This window comes from Cnephaeus nilssonii (assembly GCF_951640355.1).
Source record: "Cnephaeus nilssonii genome assembly, chromosome: 10".
In the NCBI taxonomy this organism is placed as follows: Eukaryota; Metazoa; Chordata; class Mammalia; order Chiroptera; family Vespertilionidae; genus Cnephaeus; species Cnephaeus nilssonii.
The window spans coordinates 25,620,164-25,628,028 of record NC_137081.1 but is presented as its reverse complement, the minus strand read 5'-3'; the positions used below and the strand labels follow the sequence as shown (position 1 = coordinate 25,628,028).

Sequence of the window (7,865 nt, the reverse complement as noted above, 5' to 3'; positions counted from 1 at the left end):
TGGATATAAATATTAGGCTTGGCTGTAAATAACAAGACAGGTTTTTTTGTGTGGACTGTTTTCTTTTTATTTAAGGGCCAAACCTCCCATAGCTCTGAGAGGCTGTGAATACCCTTCGGCTAGCCCAGACTTTATACTTAAAAGCGACTTTCTCACCCTAACACATGCACACACCGTCTAGCATGGTCGCCCACGGTTGCCTACGCGCCAGTTGCAGATTCCAAGTTGCTCTCATCTGTGGATACAGCCTCAGCTCAAGGCTGTGTCTTAGATTTATCTCATTTCTTTCGCATAGCTGGGGCCCTGGGCCTGCTGGTGAGGGTTCTGCGCTGTCTAAGGGCAACATAATTATGTCATTAAGTTGGGTCCCCACAAACCTAAATTGACCCAAACGAGGGCTGAATAGGAGAGATCTGGGTAACACAGCTGGGAGCCGGACGGTGGTGATTTGTCACGGGCCTCAAGGGTCTGCACTTCCCTGCGCACAAGGTCCAGTCCCGTGGGCTGCAGTTGCGGGTTGGGAAGGGCTGAATTCCCAGCACTCTGCGGTTCCTCCCGCTGTCAATGCCAAGGATCCAGTTTTCTGAATTCACTCGTCTGCCTTCCGCTTAAGGCGATGAGCTGCCGCTCCTCGGTCCCCGTGGCTGGAGCAGTAGAACACCCCTGAGAAGCGCCTCGAGGGGTGTTCTACCCCTTGCCGGCCGCGACCTGGCACCCTAATCCCCATCACCCGGACCGATGGGCGCTGTCCCAGGGGACAGCTAAGACCACTCGCCCAGCGTCCCAGGGACGCGCCGGGAGCCCGTGGGTCCCTCCTCCTCCCACCTACACCCGGATCCGCGCGACCCACGTGCAGCTCGGCCCAAGCAGGCGCCGCACCTCGGGGTCACCGCGTCTCCTGGCGCTTTCTGGGCACAGTGACACGACGGTGACCCCTTGGGGGCGATATCCGCGAGGCGGCGCCCAAAGTGGGGGCGTCCCAGCGTGCGGGCGCGGGGACACGGCGGCCCGCTGGCACACAAAGGAGGCGGCGGGAAGGCGGGGCGGGGCGGGGCGGGATTGGCAGGAAGGGGCGGGGGCCGGGGGGACGGCGATAAAGCCCCCGCCGCGGCGGCTACTGGCTAGCGCTCCGGGGTGCACTGGCTGCTCCCGCTACTCGAAGTCTGCAGACGCCACCGCCTCTTCCTTCTCGGACCCTCCTCCTCGCCGCCGCCGCCGCCACTCTCCGGCCTCCGGTCACCCGCCCCGCCGCCACCCGGCTTCGGCTCGCCAGCTGGGGATCCCGAACCAGGGGCGGTGAGTACGGGGTGCGCGCCCCGGTCGGTGGTGGGCGTCCAGGGCCGGGAGGGGAGCAGCGGCGATGCCTCTGAGCCGGGGACTGTCCCTCCGCGCGCCGCCGGCTCCCCGCTGCGACCTTGCTCCCGGATGGGAGGCTGCGGGGCGAGCGGGGCCCGGGGGCGGCGGCGTCGGGGCGGAGGAACTTTCTCAGCCGCCCTTAGGCTGCGGCGGCCGGGGCTGCTGTGCGCCCGGCCCCTGTGCCCCGGAACCCGGGCAGGGCGAGGAGGGTCCGCGCCGCTGGGGCGTCCAGGTGTGCCCGCAGCTGGGAGTCCTGGGGAATGCGTGGTTTCTGCGGGTCCATCCTAACTGGCCCCCGTACCCCTGAACCAGAGGTGCCCAGGTACTCCTGGGCATCCCCTACCCTGTAGTTTGCATGTGCGCTGCCTTACAAGGAAAGACAAACGGACTCTTGTTTCCATTGCCTGAACAAGGTGGGGGTGATCAGTGGTTTGGGGGGTTACGGGGGGGGGGGGGCTTTAAATTGGCCTTTGGGGGGGGGGGCTTTAAATTGGCCTTTGGGGGGGGGGGCTTTAAATTGGCCTTTGGCATCCGTTTTAATCCTATGGAGCAGGTCTCTGCTATTTTCATCTTCTGTACCCATGGGAATTGCGATGCTGGTTAGTGACTACAGGTAAGATGAAAAGTACTCCGAAATTCCGGGCGGAATTGGGTATTTGCCTACAAACCGATTGGGAAGGGAAGGCTCCGATTACATAAGACAGCACTCACTGTACCTGAGGTATTGTGGAAAGTGCTATCGGAGGTTTTAGTATTTCAGTGCAAGAAAAACAATGTTCATGTGTGTCTCTCTTGAGAAATCTCAAATGCTGCCGTGTCTTGCTTTGACTACTTTGCAGAGAACATTCTTATATTTAGCATCCACATGAAAAGGTGTTTGAAGGTTTGACTTCCTCTTTCAAGCCAGGAAGCAATTTACTTCTCTGAACTGTTCAGGGACAATGTATGTGATAATTTATTTTTTATTTTTTATTTTTACTTTGGAGATTTTACATCCAAAGTTGAACACAGATAACTGAAAGAAAAGTAAGTGTTTTGCTAATTTGTCTAAAGCGCACTTCCAAAATCGAAGACACTTTCGAGGCTTTCTGCATATCTCGATCAGCTATTATGTGCTGTTTGCAGTATTTCAGCAGTAATTTTCTTCAGCTCTGCAAACGAAGGTGTTAGCCTAAATAATCTAAAGTTTCTTTCAACCCTTACATTTTGATTCTCTATTAAAATAGTGTTTGAAAATAGTGTACAGTGTGAGGCAATTATTGAAGGTCATCAAGATGTCATCTATCTTTTATCCTTTAAAAAATGAATATGTACAGAAAATTTCTGCCTCCCATGAACTTCACATATGGGTGTAATTTTAAAAGGACAAAAATGACTCAGTCTGAAAAGGACATTCATTTTCCGATCCAGACATAAGGGATTAGATACTAATCAGACTGAAGTGGCAGAGTTCGGAAGTGAGGTGGTGAGTTGGCCAGGTCCCTGCTACTCCTCCTCTATGTGGCTTCCTCTGCCATCCGGGCACTCCCCGGGCAGACTTTGGCTGCTGGCCTTTCTTTTCTTTCCTCCAGTCCCAGAGTCCATGGTGGGGGGGGGGGGGGGCGGAGGGGTGCTCTCGATCCTTGACGGTCTCAAATCCAGTGACCTCCACCCACTCTAGCTACTTAGTGCTCTACATCCAAGTCTTGCCCTCTCCCAGAGAGGCTCCGCTTGTGAAATAAGACACTTCAGCATCTCAGTGTCTCTGAACCATCCTTCCAAGTTGCTGACTGGCCCTCCCATTGCAACTCTTCTTCAACACAAGAGATCTCTTCCCTTCCTCCTTCCCTTTGGGCAGGTGACTTCATGGCCCACTCTACCCTACTATAGGGACCACTGGATTAAAATCTCTCCATGTCCTACCCCATTTCCCTCCTACAAACTTTGCCCAGTCATCCAGGAAATCTCCTTAGGCATCTACTGTGTCCAGGCACTAGTGTATGGTAAAGATGGAAGGTACCTGCTCTATTTGAATTGTCGTTCTTGTGGGAGGAAACAGACAAAGAGCAAACCGAATTATGCTACCATATAATGTCTGATAATAAAACATGAATAGGGTAGAAGAATAGAAAAAATCAAGTTGGAACTGGGAACATCGAGAAGGTTAAAGAGAAGGCCTCCCTGTGGCAGTGCCTAATGTCTCCCTAGGAACTCTTTTCTCTTTTAAAAGTATTTTTAAAATTCCATCCCCTCCCTTATCTCTGTATCCTCACCTCATCTCCAGCTACCAGCATGTCTCCCCGGGCTTCTGAAATGAGTTAACACCGCCCCTTCCTTCTGAGCTCTGTGCGAGCTGGCCAAAGTCTCCCCAAAGTAGAAGATCCGCAGTTCCTGAATGGGTCACCCTGCGGACGCTCTGCACACCTCCCTGTGGAATTCGATGTGATCTTTCCTTCCTTCCTGGTGCTTTCTTCCTTCCATGGTTGCCATCTCCTCCTGCGTTTCCTTCTGCCTCCCTGGCTTCTCCACTGCCTCCTGGAGAGACTCAGGGCTCTGTCCTTACTCTCTATGTAGTCTTTGGGCGACCATGTGCCCATAGCTCCAACTTTCACCAAGTACAAAGTGAGTCTCCAGCTGGTGACCTACAGGCTGGCGGACTTATCCATGCCCTTTAGGAAAAGCCTACAATAAATCCAAAACTGGTTTTAGTTCTCACCATCCACTCCAGACCCATTTCATCCTTAGCCCAAATTTGTCCTTCTCTCTTTTTAAAAAATACATATTTTTATTGATTTCAGAGAGGAAGAGAGAGAAATAAACATCAGTGATGGGAGAGAATCATAGATTGGCTGCTTCTGCGTGCCCCCCACTGGGAATCGAGCCTGCAACCAAAGCATGTGCCCTGACCAGAAATCGAACTATGACCTCCTGGTTCATAGGTCGATGCTCCACCACTGAGCCACGCCAGTAGGGCCCCTTTTTTTTTTTTTTTTAATGGTGGCTCTATCATTCACCAAGGTGCTAAAGCAGGAACCTCACTGTGATGCTAGTCTCTTCCAGAACTGGCCACATCCAGACACCCGCCAAGTCGCATTGCTTCTCCACGCTGTGACGTCCTGGAAACCTCTGCTGGGTCACACTGGCCCTGCCCTGCTTCAGAATGTAGAACTGGCAAAATGGTGGCCAGTGTGTCATCTCCAGCTGGCAGATGTGTTGTTGGCCTGGACAAGTATACAAACACTGAATTATATTTAGAAATATCAAGATGTCATTTGGATTTATAGCTTCTCTTAAAAGTCAGAAGACCTGGAACATGAAGCTAACATTCCTATGTGGCAACACTTGGCTGGCATGGAGTTTCCAGTGCCCGGCCACGCTGGAGGTTGCTTGCTTTCTGGTTCCCCCTGGACCTGTGACCCTCACTATAGTAGCTTGCTGGCTCCCATGGGCTCTGAGCTGGCGGCCACAGGCTGGGAGACCATTGGCTGGGAGACCATGACAGCCTGTGATTCCCTATTGGCTCACCCGGTCTGCCCACTCTCACACCTGGTTTTGCACCCCTTTCAACCGTCTTCCATGGACTGCTGGGGTGACTTTCCTCCTGCCCCTCAAACCCAAATCTGCTGTGTCCCTCCTGAAAAAAAAACCCAGTGCCTCCCTCTTGTCTTTGGGTCAAACCCAACTCTGAAGAAGTGGTTATGTTGTATCACAGGTTGGGTGTCTCAGGTTGAGAGGTGAGCTCTAGCATCTTTCTGTGGCGTTGTACCCAAGTTTCTTTAAGGAGCATGGTTGATACATGAATCTAGTGTTACCTCACCTGTGTTGCGATGCAGTCTCTGCTGTTTACAGCCATTTCCATAGACCTCTCCACCCTCCTGCTTTCTCACAACCTCCCTGGGAGGAAGTGGGGCATGGTGGGTTCCACATCCCAAATAGCAGTGGGGGACTAAAAAATATGGAGGCATGGGCTGCCCCACCAGCTCTCAGCGTCTGGAACATGGAAGGCCCCATTTAACACATGGTACCCAGAGTCAGACAGTATGTTCCCAAAGGCACTCAGTTGCATTGGACAGTTCTGCCTCAAGAACTCCTTAGCACTCAGCCAGGGAACATTCCACAGTGCGCCACTGTCCCCCACACGGACACCCTAGGATGCCAGCCATTTGTAATGACTGACAAAGCCTAAGCTTTCTTCAACCTCTTCACACCTCCATGCCTCCTGCCCTTCCCAAAACTTTTGTTTTCTTGCAAAACGGAACTTTCTGCAGACTCCTCGTACCCTCCTTGCCTTTGCCACTCCTGAACCGCTGCCTAGAATTATTTTTCTCCGTCTTCTGTCTGCATTGATTGTCTGGGAATCTTCCCCCCTTTTCAAGACCTGGGTCCAGTATCACCTATTCCAAAAAGTTCTTCCTGAAAATCACTACCCCCAGCCTTCCATGGCAGATCTATAATGTGTGCACACACACACACACACACACACACACACACACACACACACACACACACTTTACCCTGATGGCAGTTTCTGTGTTATAGCAATGCTAGAGGTCCAGTGCATGAAATTTGTGCACAGGGGGGGGGGGGGGAGGGGGGAGGGTCCCTCAGCCAGGCCTGCACCCTCTCCAATTGGGGACCCCTCGGGGGATGTCCGACTGCCAGTTTAGGCCCAATCCCTCCCTCTCACAATCCATGACCGCTGGCTCCTAACTGCTCACCTGCCTGCCTGCCTGATTGCCCCTAACCTCTCTGCCTGCCAGCCTGATCACCCCTAATTGCCCTCCCCTGCTGGTCTGGTTGCCCCTAGCTGCCCTCCTCTGCTGGTCTGGTCACCCCTAACGGCCCTCCCCTCTCGGCCTGTTCACCCCTAACTGCTCTCCCCTGCCGGCCTGATCACCCCTAACTGCCTCTGCCTCAGCCCCCGCCACTGTGGCTTTGTCCAGAAGGATGTCCGGAAGATGTCTGGTCTAATTAGCATATTACCCTTTTATTAGTATAGATGCTTTACCCACCAAGCCTGCATGTTAGTTTCATTTGCACCTGCAGGGGTGCATGACCCAAAGGTATTTAATGGATTTCTGAACTAAACTATATTCCCTTTTGTTATAAGTTTACTACATATTTCATGAAAGAGTGCTTGTTTTTCAGGCTGAAAGGGAGCTCTCCCCCCAGAGCTCCACCCCTGGTTCTGGTACTTCTGCATTTAACATTACAGGGTAGGGGAAAGTAGGTTTACAGTTGTTCATATGGAAAAAGACATGCAGGTTATGATTATTACAATAGCTCTGTTAACTCTGTTTTGTGTACTCACAACTGTACCACCTACTTTTGCCCCACCCTGTATATCTTTACATTAAAGGAAATCTTTGATCAGCTATGTCTTCTGAGAATGAGCATTACTTAGAAAAAAAGGCCAGAGAAAAAAAGCAGAAGTTTAATACAGAAGTGCTTCTGTGTCTGTGTTCAGTTATCCTCATCTGAACCTCTCTTGGCTTGGTTCTGTCTTCCTTGAGGTCCGTTGGCTGGGCTGTGCTCTGTATTTCATGATTTGTACAACGTAGGAGAATGCTTTCTGCTTTATTTCCATTAATCTTCTCAATGATGGTGATGCATGCCCTCTTGCTACCACCCCCCCCCCGCCCCCCCACCGCATAGTAGTTTTTTGGCTAATGTCTTCAGCCAAGTGCGGTGGAAAGAGTCCTGGGTTGGAAGAGGGGTTTGGGCTGTGCCTCCAATGATTTATATAGCTGACCACCTAGAACTTAACTTCTTTGTCTATACAATGGCTCAATGGGTATGTTGAAATAATTATCAGAAAGGTGTCTTATTTTTTAAGAAATGTAAGTTCTAGGGTTATTTTTCTGTCTGATCCAGCTTTCTCATAAATATCAGATCTAGAGGAAATTTTTTAAACATTTTTAAAAATTTAATTTATTTTTCCCATCCCCATTTATCCTCTCTATGCCCTCTTCCACCTCTACCCACCCCCTTTCACCCTCAAAATCACCACACTGTTGTCCATGCCCATAAATTATCTCTTTTTTTCCTTTTTGCTCAATCCCTCCACCCCGCCCTGCATCCCCCCATGAACAAAGAGCTGTCTGCCTGGTCTCATGTTTATCTACATGAAATTCTTCTTTTTCTTTTAAACCTATGAAATCATTCAGCTTGGCTCTTTAGTAATTAGAAATAGCACTGAAGGCCAACATGAAGATTTATTTAGTTTGTATTCCTACTTGGATGGATTCATAAAAAATATTAAGTAAATTGTGTCCCATATACTTGGCTCTTCTTTGTAAACCATTATCTTCATCCATAAATGTGCCCATCTTTTCTTTCCAAAACCAACTTTCCTCGTAAATAGATTACAGGTCTGACCTGAAAAATCAGTGTTGGGTTTAAACACACACACACACACACACACACACACACACACAAAACCCTTTGGTGTAGAATGGAGTAAATGCAACAAACTACATCTTTAAGTTATTTGTAATCCACAAGTTCACAATTTGCCTATGAACACTGAG

At 50.5% G+C, this 7,865-nt stretch overlaps 1 protein-coding gene across 1 annotated transcript in view; it reads left to right on the top strand.

Moving 5' to 3' along the window:
• Positions 1 to 1,106: 1,106 nt before the first annotated feature.
• Positions 1,107 to 7,865, top strand: part of SERPINE2 (serpin family E member 2) — a 58,034-nt gene continuing 51,275 nt past the window's right edge. Inside the window, exon 1 of the mRNA XM_079783198.1 lies at positions 1,107 to 1,296. The gene's annotated coding sequence lies outside the window, so the exon portion shown is untranslated. The remainder of the gene's footprint in view (positions 1,297 to 7,865) is intronic.